At 39.2% G+C, this 14,051-nt stretch overlaps 1 protein-coding gene across 34 annotated transcripts in view; it reads right to left on the bottom strand.

Moving 5' to 3' along the window:
* Positions 1-14,051, bottom strand: part of ptprda (protein tyrosine phosphatase receptor type Da) — a 426,095-nt gene that overhangs the window by 223,187 nt on the left and 188,857 nt on the right. For all 34 annotated transcript variants that reach the window (XM_085451392.1, XM_085451404.1, XM_085451395.1 and 31 more), the window contains exon 7: positions 13,728-13,771. The gene's annotated coding sequence lies outside the window, so the exon portion shown is untranslated. The remainder of the gene's footprint in view (positions 1-13,727; positions 13,772-14,051) is intronic.

Raw genomic sequence — 14,051 nt, 5'->3', positions numbered from 1 at the left:
GGCTTGTTTTACTCATGCTTTCAAAACTATTGACGTCGAGCAGACGTTTGATGCATTATCTGGGACGCAGAAAATTAATCAAAGTAATGATTGAATAATTATCTCAAGTGCAATTAATTAAACATGCCAATGAACTCATCTTGAACAGCTGTCCTTGCTGCACCACTTAATCACTTGTGAGAATTACCAAACACAAATGGAGGACGCAGAGTGCATGCAATAATCTCTGCAAAGTGCATTGTTTACAAACAGTAATTAATATCACACCGTGTATTAGCAGGCTAAGTGACTGCAGTGCACTTCTGTAATTGTACCAGTGAGACTTGGGTTTCTTCCCCACTCTTGCCTCAGACACCTCTTGTTAAGACAGGAGACAGATTACGAGACCGAGCAGAGACTTTCCAACTATTCCCTCTGATTTACAAGGTTTTTGATTCTGTATTTTGCAGGTGACTCGGTGCCATAAAAAAAAAATGCAAATAACACGTCATTCCTCATTGCAAAATCCCTAATTTAACCCAAAATGGCCTGGACACCAGTAAAATGATAAATCACCCCCAGCCCAATTTGTATCCACACAGTGTAAAATTGATTTATTTTATGATCCAGCCTCAGAATGTGAAATACTTCCTGCTATATTTGTTGGCAAGAACTATCTAAAAGTGTAACTGAACTTTTGGCATCTCTAGTCTCTGGCTGTGGCCATGCCAAATATGGGAGTCTGCAGAACTGTATGATGAGGTAATCACATATAAGGCTTTCCTGGACATTGGGGCTTGACAGTCACAGCAGACTTCAGGAAATGGTCTGTGTGGTTCTGGCACATGCCATACGGTCCTGCGAAAAAGAAAGTCTGACTTCTGAAGCTTCGCCCAAACTGGGTCATGCAACAGAACAATGATCCCAAGCACAGCAGCAAATCCACAACAGAATGACTGAAAAAGAAAAGAGTCGAGGCATCGCAATGACCCAGTCAAAGTCCAGACCTCGGTCTGATTGAAATGCTGTCGTGGGACTTTAAGAACTCTGTGCATAAACAAATACTTGCAAACTTCAGTGAACTAAAGCGCCACTATAAAGAAAAAGTCCCCAAAAGTCTTTTACAACCAAGTCATGCAGAAATGATTCTTCTCCAAAGATTCTACAAGCTATTGAATCATGAGATCTACTTAATTTTTCACAGCACTGCATTGAGCCCTTTGAGAACAGGAAGAACGGCACCGAGCAGTAAACAGTCTTTAAAATGAAGAAATTATTAGCACACCTGGACAGCCCATCGGGAACAGCAGGTACAATTTGTTGTGTCCTCAGGGTGGGTTTGGACTGTCACAGATACTCAGCATGCCCGGCATTATTATCAAAAGCAGGTGTAATTTAATATTCCCGTTCAAATCCGCACATCCGGCACAACTTTCACTCTTGCTGCTGCAGTGACACTGATCCAAAAGCATGTCCTTAAAAAGTAATCATCACATTTCCTGGCGACAAATACAGCGACCAGCCTTCCCTTGTTAAAGCACAGTCAAAAAATAGTGTAGCACACTGTAACGCCTAACAAAAGTTTTTTATTTATTTTATTTATTTATTGTTTGCAGTGGAGGTGCCTTTTGTATTTTAAATTATATGCTAAAGTTTGATACTTTGATACTTTCTAAAATCTTTTACGCTTGACTATACAGTGCTAATTTAAACATGTTACCATGCTAACTCTGTGCCTCCTTGGTGTAGGCAAGTTTTTGGGCTTCGTGCATTAATCCATGTGTGATTATGTAGCCTTGGCCATTTGTATACGTTTTGACCATGAAAATGTTCCTTCCTGATAAAAACACTGACCAGCGGTTTGTTCAAATCACTGGTTTTATGTGTTCAATCACAAGTTAAATGGATTAAGGCCGTGCTGTAGACTCGTAGCTCAGTCACGATGAACTCCTGCATCGTAACATAGACATCAATTACAATAATATCAGCAATTACATGCACTTATTATAGCTTACATAAAAAGATGCTTTTATCATTAGAATATAAAACCACAGCTGGGTTCTGAATATAAAAAAGGCTAATTAGCATATTCATTATGGTTTTAATATGTTTCACAGTACTGTACTTTCAGTGAGGACAGTAGCAGAGTAAGATACTACAGTAATTAAAATAAGCTTCATGCAAACTGGGCGACTCACTGTTTCTTCTCTCTTCTGAACTTGACAAAATGCACATGGATAATGACAGCGTGGAAAATTAAATGTCTCAAAAGCAAGGTAAGGGGTTGATTAAATGCAGCAGTGGTGGTCTCTTAGAACCATGTGTGAGACAAAGGTAAACCGTTAATAATTAGAAAATGGCGCGTTTTTAATTGAGCACAGAATGTGCCCGTGAATAATCCGCTGAAGAACAGTGCCGCTACACCAGGAAGGATTTGCTTTAAATTGTGTTAGCAATCTTTATTATTTGAACTTTTGGACAAGTTGATACAAATTACCAAAAAGAAATGACAAATCTATTATTATTAGTTATTAGTAAATTTGCACGTTCTGTCATAACATCAAAATGTGATTTATTATGCATTATGATATGTGAAAGCTACAGCAAGAAGACTGCACTAAGTATCAGTTTCTTTAAATAGACTGTGACCAGCTATGTCACTTACTGTGTGAAAAAACAATTGTGCCTACGGTAAAACTCTGTGGACTCGATTGGGACAATTTGCAACAAAACAATGAGATGTCCTTCTGTTGTTATAGCGAAGCAGCGTTCGTCTTTCATCTTGTTTCTTCCTCTTTGTTGCTCTTGCTGCTTATTTAGCTTTCTTTTTCCTCTCTGTGTGTATATCCATGTCTTCATATCACGCTGGAGAACACTCTTTAACAGCTTTAAGAATTACCCATTTTGACCGGGTTAAAAACTAAGCTTTAAAGTACAAAGTAATTTTGCTGCTTGTTGGAAGAAAAAAAAAACCATCCAGTCACTTTGATCATTTTATTGTTTGTCCAAGTAGAGAGCGTTGTTGGAATCGATTTCCCTCCAGTATAATTGGTGTCATGCATGGTTTGGCTAAATAAGCCGTCACACCAAAAGATAAAAGGGCAATGTTGACATTTTGCTTAAGAACACACCGAGCTGTTACGCTGACCCCAAAAATAATCGCATCTACTAGAAAATACCTGTTATCTAATCAACGACAATCGGTGACTAATTCTGTTTGGGATCGTTAAAGTTCATCCGCTGCTCTGTATGTAAGGTTGCATTGTTTTCCCTGCTCCAGCTTTTCCAGTCAGGCGTAGTTCATATGTCATTCAGATCAACAATGGGAATAATTTGCCGTTACCAAATTCCCTAATATATCTTGCTTGAGCTTATGTGTTTTTAGCAGACTTGCTTCTGTAATTGAAGTGCATTACCACAAAATAGGTCCACCTCATCATTCAGTCATGCTCAGTCAAAGTCTGTAAAACCCCAACTCGCTGTCAGCTATCCAGCTTAATGTATTTTTGTTAACAGAAAGTACAAGGTTAAAAGGTTAATATCTGCCACTGACTACAATTCTCTGTGCTATTGTAGCGGTGCATCCGGTCTCTCTCTCTCTCTTTCTTCTTTGCTCTTCCCCAATTGTGCTATTGTGTAAGTGCACACTCACACAGATGCTCACACACGCGCGCGCGCACCATACGCACTCACGGCACTCTCTCTCCTCCCCTCGGTGTAAAGGTTGCAGCAGAGCCATCCATCCAAACCCACAGACCATGAAATTAGGTTAAGACGTAAGGCTGTGAATGACACAGGTGTGGATACAAATGAGAACATCCGAATGAAGAAGTACAGATCCAAGACGGCTGATACTGTAGTCGTTTTAGGCATTTAGAATTATATTTCACAGGTTTCTCCTCATTTTTATTTAGCCCCACTTTTCCTCCTGTGTATTAGTGGTCAGGGCAGGACATTAGCATACATGCTGAGAAGCTGTGCATGAGGATATTAGGAGCGCTGTCATATTCCAAATCTCATTTCCTTTAAAAAACTTTAAAGTCGCTCATGCTTGTCTGCGCTCCTCTGCTCTCTTGTATAAATCAGAACGCTTCTTTTCTTTCTTTTCCCTTTTCTGAATGCAGTCAAATATTAAAAATTTCCCAGCCCCGCTTGTTATAATAGTTTACGTCCATGTACGACCAGGAATTAACAAGTGATAAGCACGCTTGCAATAATTGGTTCCTGCTAATGTACCAAATATAACAATAACCATATTAACTCTGGCTTTGAACTTTTCAGCTAAATTACAGAAAAAGACAATGTTTTATTTTATTTTTTTTACAGGAAATATTTAAATATGTAAGACAGAGGCAACTACAATTACTTTTGAGAATGTTAGGAAAAAACATTTAACTGCATGTTTAATTTCTAGCATATGCTAGCAATGGCTATCAGTCAGTGCATCGTCTGCTCTTGAAATAGCCTATATGAACACCATGTCAGGAACTCCTTTGCACTGATATGTTAGTCCAGTGTAAACCGCCATTGCATTTTTTATCTACTACATAAGCAAATTCACTGTAATATTTACTGTACCAAGTGCTGTAAAAAGTAAATGTCTTCCTTTTTATGACCCATTTTATAGAAGGAATCTTATATTTAAAGTATGGCTCAGTAAATAAGTAATTAATAATTTTATTCAATAGACACAAAGTATAGAGCACACGAAAGAGAGGAAGACATGCGGCGAAGGGCCGCGGGCCGGCCGCTGTTAACTGTATGGTAAGTGGGCGCCTGCTCAATGCACTGAGCTAAATCGGCACCACAATAACAAGGTGTAGTTTTAATTTGTAAACATGAAGTATGGCTGAAAAAAAGAAAATCCAAGAAATGATAAGAAACAGAAGCCAGCCAAAAAAATTAATACAGTTTTGTAAAACTTTGGAATTATGCTTGAAAATTGCTAACAAAACCAAAATGTGCCACTTTTAATGCATCGGTAGTACCAAAACAATGACTGGAAATTGATGAAAGGATTGAAATGATTTAATTTATTTATTAAAACAACTTTTTTTTCCTCTTTTGCATTAGTGTAGCTTTTATACTCTTCAACAATTAAGGAGTGAGTTGTAATGGAAAATCGTTTCCTCAAGTGCTTTTTGAAATGGAGGTTGATAGGAAAGTAAAGTAATTGACTGGTCTTCGATGGTCCCAAATTTAGCTATTAAGCATCATGCTAATGGATGTAGTACTGCATTAACACAGAAGCCAAGAACAATTACTTAAATACGATAAACGCAAATAGATATCAGGAAGGCTTTGGCAGTTTCAAAGAGCGCTGATGGCAAATGTCCAATTTACACTTTGAGAAAAGCCGACCGTAACACAATTTGCTCTACGTATAGTGGAGACACTTTTTCAGAGTGCATACCTTTTATTTTTCTGCTCACGTAGTACAGAAAGGAGTAGAGAAACAATCAGAGCGCTCTTAAACCATCAGATTTAGCATCAAATCACTATAGAAAGTGTCACAGCTTTTGAAGGCAACAGCATCTGGAGCTGGTAATGCAGGAGCACTACAATGACTATTGCTTTTACTATAATAGGTATTGACCTGTGCATCAGCAAGAATCTGCTGATATCTGCAGTCTTTCAAACCCCACTGAATTCAAACATGAAAAGTTTCTACTGCAATCACGGCACGTCTACATTGACACAAAAGACGGCCGGGCACTTAAAAGAGAATAAAATACGTGCATCGGTGAATGCGATTATCAGCTGAATCGGATTTTGATTGATAGTCCCATCGGGGGCATGTGGGGTGCATGAAAGAGAGAGTCAAAAAAGAATTTGCCGACTAATGGTCCGTTCCGTTTTTTGAATTATGTTTAACCTGGGTATTCAAGATACCATGACGGTGATAATTAAAGACTGGAAGTGTGAGTGGAATTGGAATGCCAGTCAAGAAAAACAAAACCTATACATTCCAACAAAGCTGTGATTAATTTCATTGAAGGACTGAGAAATAATTGCCTTCCAGAGACTCGAACACATTTACATAAAGTGCAAATCGAACTCTGCATTGAGTTGTGTAATAGGAGAAAGACACTGTTCCCCAAAATGTTGCTGAAAACATGGTTTCCACCCATAGCAATAGCATTCGTGTAATAGATTCAGAGAGCAGACAGTTTCTAGGGTTTTTCTTTTCACTTTTAGAATCCACAGTGACAGAGAGCATGTACATTACTAAAACAGTAATTGCTATTATTATGCTGGCACCCTTTTTTCTTACAGCTTCACATAATCACATTGTAATAATGGGGTAGCATTGTGCATTTACCTACATTTAACTGTAAATATCCTGCATAAATATTATTATTTAATAAATTAAGAAAAAATATTGCATGGTAATTACATGGTAACAAGTTTGTAATATAAAGTTCTAACATTGTTGCTATTATCATTATTGTTGTTTTTAAAATAACAGCTTCTGATAACATTGTAACAGTGGTGTAACACTGTGGGAACAAAGAGGTAATAACCACACAATAACCGTTACTTACATACATATAAATTGTAAGTTGCATGGTAATTACATGGTAACTAAGCAGTAACTATGGTAACTATAATATATAGTGGTAACTATAATATATAGTGCTTATCATTATTATCATTACTATAATTATTATTATGAAAGCGGTTTATCTATCTCTTTTTAATGATGGGTTTGCAACCATCAGCTGACTTGTTCTATATGCATTCTTCCAGTGCCGGTGTGAGCAGCTCCTGGTGTGACTGTTTTTGGCACAGGCAAATGTGGACTAAGGAGGCCGTAAAGAGCTGTTGACTTGTGTAAATCAGTGAGGTTTGAGGGCATTCAAGGGGCTGCCAAATACAGTTTGCGAAATAAGAGCCCATGCTATGAGCAAGAATACAGTATATCTTTGCCTCTGTAATATAGTATATATAGTATGCCTTTTTTGGAAGATGCAAACCCTTACCACAAATCTCAGTGAATGAATGGAAGCAATTTTAAAGAAGGTACTGACAATATGTACAATAGCAGCACTTACACAATATATATAATATATAACAAACTAAATAAAACAACCCTTGCATCCTTCTAGGCTGTGTTATTCCAGCATTGCATAACGATATAAACAAATACACAGTGCTCCTATAGTTCTATTCACAGCCTCAGAATGCACAGTTTATATGGAATGAATAGGAGTTAAGTGGAGAATCGGCTCATTTAAGGTGTCGTCTGCGCTTGCTTTTACACACACACACAGACACACACATTAAGTTATACTGTATAAGCACTTGCGGGATGCCAAAGGGTCAAGTGGTTTTCACTGCGCGCTAAGAAAAAGTCCTGATGCTTGCTAATATTTCCTGATGTGTTCTTTTATTTGAATACCGGGTGCTGCCTCAGCTAGCTCCTATTGTCAAAGCTCTCTATTTGAATGTCAACACTATTATTACAGCAGGTGATGCAACAGCAGGTGTCTCTCTGCCTGTCTGTCTGCTACGCCCTGCCTGTCTCTCTGTGTCTTTGTGTGTCTCTCTCACCCTCTCCTGCTTTACTTCCCTCAGTTTTGTTTAATAGCTATCATTATGTGTCTGCCAAATGGAATCCATTTGAAACCCGCTTTTTCTACCCTTTGCAAGCATCTCTATTTTTCTAGGCTTGACATTCTACCACTCTTTCACACTTAGACTGTAATGGGTGAAACGGAGAACGTTCTCTGTTGCTGTCTCGCCTCTCTTTCCCAATTGTTTACAGCTGAAGCCCTGACAGTGGAGCTTCTGACTAGCTTGGGGAGAATGGACACTTTGACATTTCACACCCTGAAATGTGGCAGCGCACGGTATTACTAGTAAATGCTGTTCATTATGGCCTTGACAGCTGATGACCAAGATTCAACCTTCCCACACCTGCCTCTGCCGAAACCGCACAAAAAAAGGACTTTCGAAAATCGAGATGTTTGGCGCGATCAAAGCTGAGAGGCTGTGTTCTTTTCCTCTGCTCTTCTGTCTCCTTGTCCTTACGTTCAACCATGTAATCAAGTGCACTTTATTGCTGTCATGTCTGCATAGGCCTGACTATATTTTCAACTGAGGCTTCATTGATGTTGAGAGACTCGAGACGGCGAGAGGGGAGGAAAAAGCACCGGGGCTATGGAGATGGGATGATAAATTACCTTATAGAACAAGGAGGAGAGCTAAATAAAAAGTTTATAAGAATTTGAATTGTCGCCGTAGAGTTTTGTAATAAAGGAAAAGTAGCAATGAGGGTTAAATCAATTTGTGTGTCACACTGAGATATATATCCTTCAATATGAGGTTAGCTAAATTTCTCGTCTACATTTCCTGACAAGCAGCGGAGGCGGCAGGATTGGTGGCGCACCTATGAATCGGCAAGCCTCCGTAGGAATTTATTGGGACATATAAGTGTGTGAAATTAAATTGTAAAACTGTACTTCATCTCTACACATCGGCGTATGTTTTCTAACAAATGATTAAAGCTCAATTATGACACCGCTGTAAAAGCTTTATTCTTATGTGATACGCAGAAGGAAATTTAGTTCAAGTGCTCGTGTATTTCCTGGTTCAAACTAGACCCTTAATGAATTGCTTTTTCATTAAGGTATTGCTTTTTTTTTTTTTCAATTTGTTCAGTATGTCATTGTAAGTCAGCACAGATTTGGCAAGCACACTTTAATGAATCTGGTGTGGTCTGATTGCTTAGAGACTACCACTCCTTCATGAAGTACAATAGGGAATAAGGTGATTTCATTTATAATAGCCTAATCTGTACTTAGGCTGAGGTTTATAGTTGTTTGCTGTGCTTACAGGAACTCTATAGACCAGTGGTCCCCAACCCTCGGACCACGGACCGGTACTGGGCCGTGAGTCGTTTGGTACCGGGACGCGAGAGTTGAAGTTTTCAGGGTTTTTATCGTTAACTCGGTTTCCCTGGGTCTTTTCCCATGTTGTAGTTGTGCGTCTTATTTTGAAAGAAATATTTATGCGTTACCATAGCGACCAGAGAGCATTAAGGGGCAGAGAGGAGGATGTTACTCTTGATGTTGTTGGCACATTTCAGGAGGACGCTGCTAATAAAGTTACACAATCACACAGTGAATTTGCGTTTATTATTATATTTAGAAAATACCACCGTTTTTGTCTTGGTCGTATCATTTTATTTTGTTGTATTTATCCGCTACACCTTAAAGGCCGGTCCATGTAAATATTATCTGACATTAAACCGGTTGGGGACCGCTGCTATAGACTATAACAATGACACCAAGACAAAATTAGACCAAACTGGGAAATTATACTCAGTATGGTAGCAAAATACAGTATCCTCAGCATAATGGGAAAAGAGGAATAAACGTGCAAGACTGCCCCCATGGTAAACAGACTGAAGCAGACTGCTTGGTAACATTTAGTCCATCAAAGACCAATTCCAAGTTCTTCCTCTAGTAGGGCAGGGGTGTCCAACTCCAGGCCTCGAGGACCGGTGTCCTGCAGGTTTTAGATCTCAGCCTGGCTCAACACACCTGAATCAAATGATAAGTTTATTAGCAGGCCTCTGGAGAACTACAAGACATGTTGAGGAGGTAATTTAGCCATTTAAATTAGCTGTGTTGGATCAAGGACACATCTAAAACCTGCAAGACATCAGCTCTTGAGTAGGGATTCTTTAATCTACTGTTCTTTGGCATAAAGGGCAGAAGGTTTATTAGGCTCTACATTTGAATCATGATTCAGCCATCTGAATTGAAAATGGTAGTAATTTGCCTCAAAACAGTATTGCTCAATAGCCACTACTCCAAAAATGTAACTCTTTGAAACAGCGTGGCAAACACAGACTGCTCAGTTTTCAATGTGTTCATACTGTAACAACGATACATTCATCTGCCCTTGACTTCCACGCGGATGTTCAAGATTTTCCTGTGAAGAAGGGACATGTTTGTGCTTTGACACAGTTTTATTTTGACACAGAGTTTATGAACTCTGATGAAGCCTGAGCAAAATATTACAACTACTATACAACTACTGCCCATTTATTAAATACACAACTCTTGAACGAGTCAAACACGTAATTCAGCCATGTTGCTCAAACCACAGAAATCCAATGTGTTTGTCCAGATGTGCAGCGAGCAAAAGATTTATGAAGCTCTTGACATGTTTATTTAATAAAGAGCAAAACAATCAGAGTATTAACGATGCTTTTTATGATTCGTTTGGACATTTGGACAATAGATCTGGCCGAACGCTGGCCTCTTCGCAGCCGCTGACTGATTATTTAAATATTAGCCTTACACAAAGGCGATGACAGAATCATCTGCAGCAAACATGATGATTGTAAACGTTGTGTTTGCACAGTGTGGACAGAATTTGTGTAAACTTTTTAATGCTTTTACTTCCATTACATATATATTTAAAAAAGCCATTTTTTGCTGTGGGTTATCCATGTAATAAAGAGATTAATGGTGCATTGTTACAGATATTTTGCAATATAATATGACTATGAATGACTTTTTCTTCATTATATAAACAGTTAGAGTTTGTTGTTATTTCATTTTTGGCTGGGCTTACACCAGCCCTCCTCAAATCCTGATTTATTACATGTGGAAGGACAGATTACCCGTGAGGAGCAAGAAGGCGTACTAGACAGTGCAGATGCAGTGTGCTGGGGGAGAAAAAAAATCACTGGCTATTGAGTGCGATCACGAGCTGGAGAATAAATCTACATTAGGCACATTTTATCTCACAGTTTTGAACCTATGTTTAAAACTTGCTATGCTATAAACGTCTGACATATGAGCCTCTCACTGAAGAGGTATGGAATTCATTTCGGCACAACTAAGCATTTTAATATGATTGGTGCTAATATCATTCATATTGGAAAAATTTCCAGTTGAGCAGCTGAAAATTCTCATATCCGGTGGGACGGGGACGGGCACTTTTTCTTTTAAAGAGGAACAGCAATATTGCATGTCTTTTTGAGTATATGCAAAGCATTTCCCATTTTCCTCCAATAGCACTCGCTCAGAGCAGCCATGGCAAATATCATTAAATGCCCTGCTAACACCCTGCCTCCCCCCCTACACACTTTCGTGCATGTGCAACCTCATATGCAAAACCACCTCTGCCGTCTCTCTACCCATACTCATTTTTCCCCCTCCTTTTTTCTTCTTGGCTATCACTCAGTGGCAGTGCACAAGGGAAAGAGAGTGCATTGATCTGCCAAAGTGAGCAGCCATTTCACAGGGTGAGTCTGTGCAGCATTCCTGTCCCTGAATGGGAAATGCTCATTTCACCTGGCCGCCTTGCCAATAGAAGACTAGTGGGAAGCCCTGCTGGAGACGGACAGAGAGGGAGGGAGCGCAGGAGTCAGGGCCCTGGTCAGGGCTTGGCAGGCGGCAGATAAGAGCTCCTCATGTTGCTCCTGCATGCACTTACCACTACTGCTAGGGCTCAGCCTGCCTCTCTCTGTCTCTCTCTCTCTGTCTTCCACACACTGACATGCACATACACATAGCTTTTCTCCACACATGTGAGGCACTAATAATAACTTTGGCGTTCTGGTGAGTCAGCCTTCTTTCCTCAGGCAAGGATAAAACTAAAACATGGTGCTTTTATTGAGTCTAAAATCACTAACTGTGGAATTCCCAGAACAGGGCTTTAACTCAGCCTGTAGTCCATTCATTGCCAAGATGCCATGTGTCCTCAAGATCTAATATTGTGACCAAAGCAGGTGCTGATGAACCGATAAACAAGGCAATAAACTATTTAGGATATTCACATGGCCAACATACAGTGCAAGAAATATAGTTTTGGAAATTAAAGTTGCACAGACGAGAACTCTCATGATCAAACCTGATATACTACAATGTGCTAAAAATGTGTAAAATCTGGGAGAGAACCCACGCAAACATGGGAAGAACATGCAAAAAGAACATGGCCTGATGGCGGAATCTTCTTGCTGTAAGGCAACAGTGCTGCTCACCGTGCTGCCACCAGCACTCAGGTTTGAAAGTTGCAAACGCAGTGATGTGGAAACCTGTCACTGGATGGTTGATGTAATATTGTAGAAGCAAGCGAAAGTATGTAAGACTTCAGTCTTCCTCTGACGACTTTCTTAGCTAACAAGTTATCCCCAAGTAGTAGATATATTAGCTACATTTTCGCCATTTCATCCCCAACTTTGTGGCGTGTTTCAAGTTGGTCACACTGATTATTGAAGAGCATTTATTAGCACCCATCCTCAGTAATTCATTCATTTATTTCCAGGCTGGTCTTTCAACTTAGTGGTGCAATTAACTCCCACTGCAGAGTTATTATCATTCTGAATTTTCAAATCAGCTTTTACTTCAATTTAATTTTGACTTTTTGTTTTACATTCAATTTAGGTTCAGGTAATTTTCAGAGGATTTTCATATTTCAATTTAGTTTTTACTGACTTTAGTGTTATTCTTTTAAATTAATATTTTAATTACAATCTTTTATTATTGTTTGGAGTGCACGTGTCAGAGGCAAAGTTTAGGAAAATCAGTAAAGGTACTAGATTATGAACACATAACGTTTTGAAAGCTTAAATTAACATGTTCATCAACTTTTCACATTTAGTTTTTAGTTTAGTTTAACTTTACTATAATGACTTGCTGGATTTGCCCAGTAGGGGGCATTGTGGAGCACACAACCTCCAGCTCTTGGCCTAATGCTAGCTGCTTGGAACGTCTGAGAATATTCCCCAAGCCCATCAGAATATACTATATGTGCAGACCAATCTTTTGTTTACCTTTGCTTTTCTTTAAGAAATAAAAATAACGTCAAGTGCTAACATATTGTGTTGCAAGTTACAAAAGATTTTTTTCCATTATGTAAAAAAAAGTTTTTGTTTAGTAAATGGAGTAAATCCAGCCCTAATAAATATCAGCCACAATTTGTCATGTGATATTTTTGCTTGCATAAAAATAACTTCTTGCCTTTTTTAAAAGTTTTATCCTGTTTTTGCAGATATTCATATCAACTAAATCTGTTTATGCCAAGTATATCTCGCTCAGAAGCAAAGCTGTAAGCTTCTCAGTATCTGACTCACCTCTCCAACATCAACCCCCCCCCCCACCCCACGCCCCCAGCGCTCCGCCTCCCCATCCTTCATATGTCCACCTTCCATCCAGCCACTTCATTTCCCCACTTCATCCTTCACATGTTCTCAGATTTATTTCTCTCTATCTCTCTCCCCTGGTCAGCCCACTTCCCTCCCTCCATCTAGCCTATCTCTCGGCTTCTCTCCTTGCTCAGTGACAGTCTCATCACACTCTATCAATCAGGCTCTGAGGCCCGGGTGCAGTGCAGCACGGCATCGCGCAGTCCCGGTCTGGTCCCATCAGTGCCAGTCAGTCTCCCTCACACTCTCAGTCACTTTAAAAAGGTTTAGGTTGCCAGATATAGTCTGTTTCCTCCGCCCCGATCCAGGTCAGGAGATGGAGCTGAGTCGAGATTCAGCTTAGCGCTTGATTTGATGTCACTTGACATATTCTTGGGCCTGTCTCTGTACTCAAAACATGCAATTTACTCTTTTTTTTAAACAAAGATGGTTATTTGGAAACATTATCAGCTCACATACACAAATTTGAAAGTAGAACAAAGTAACCCCGACTTAACGTACTGTGTGAAATTTAAACAAATGTATATTTAAAGAACAGTTAAAATCCTCTTGCATCAAGATACTCTGCTCAGTTTCTTACCTGCCGCAGGCCTCATCCTGTGGTTGACGTCTCAGGAAAGAGAACTACATGCACGAGAAAAACAGAAATAGAAAAAGTATAAGAAAAGCATTTCTCTACACAACGCAATTAGCTCTTACTAAAAATGAATCAACCATGAATTTTTGTATACAGCTTTTCAACATTGTTATGTTGCTCATTTAATTAGTTCATGTATTCGGCGCCATTATGTACAAAATGTATAGTTAAGAAACAGAAAAGTGCTTTTGAACCAAATTTCAGTTGAAGGAAGAGAAAATTGCGCGTGCGGTAGAGAATGACTTAACCGCAGTTATCGATTGACTT

The sequence above is a fragment of the Copadichromis virginalis genome, linkage group LG3 (assembly GCF_057382275.1).
Source record: "Copadichromis virginalis isolate Kocher_CV1m ecotype Utaka linkage group LG3, C_Virginalis_male_GT1.1, whole genome shotgun sequence".
NCBI lineage: Eukaryota > Metazoa > Chordata > Actinopteri > Cichliformes > Cichlidae > Copadichromis > Copadichromis virginalis.
This window is presented reverse-complemented; position numbering and strand designations above follow the sequence as displayed.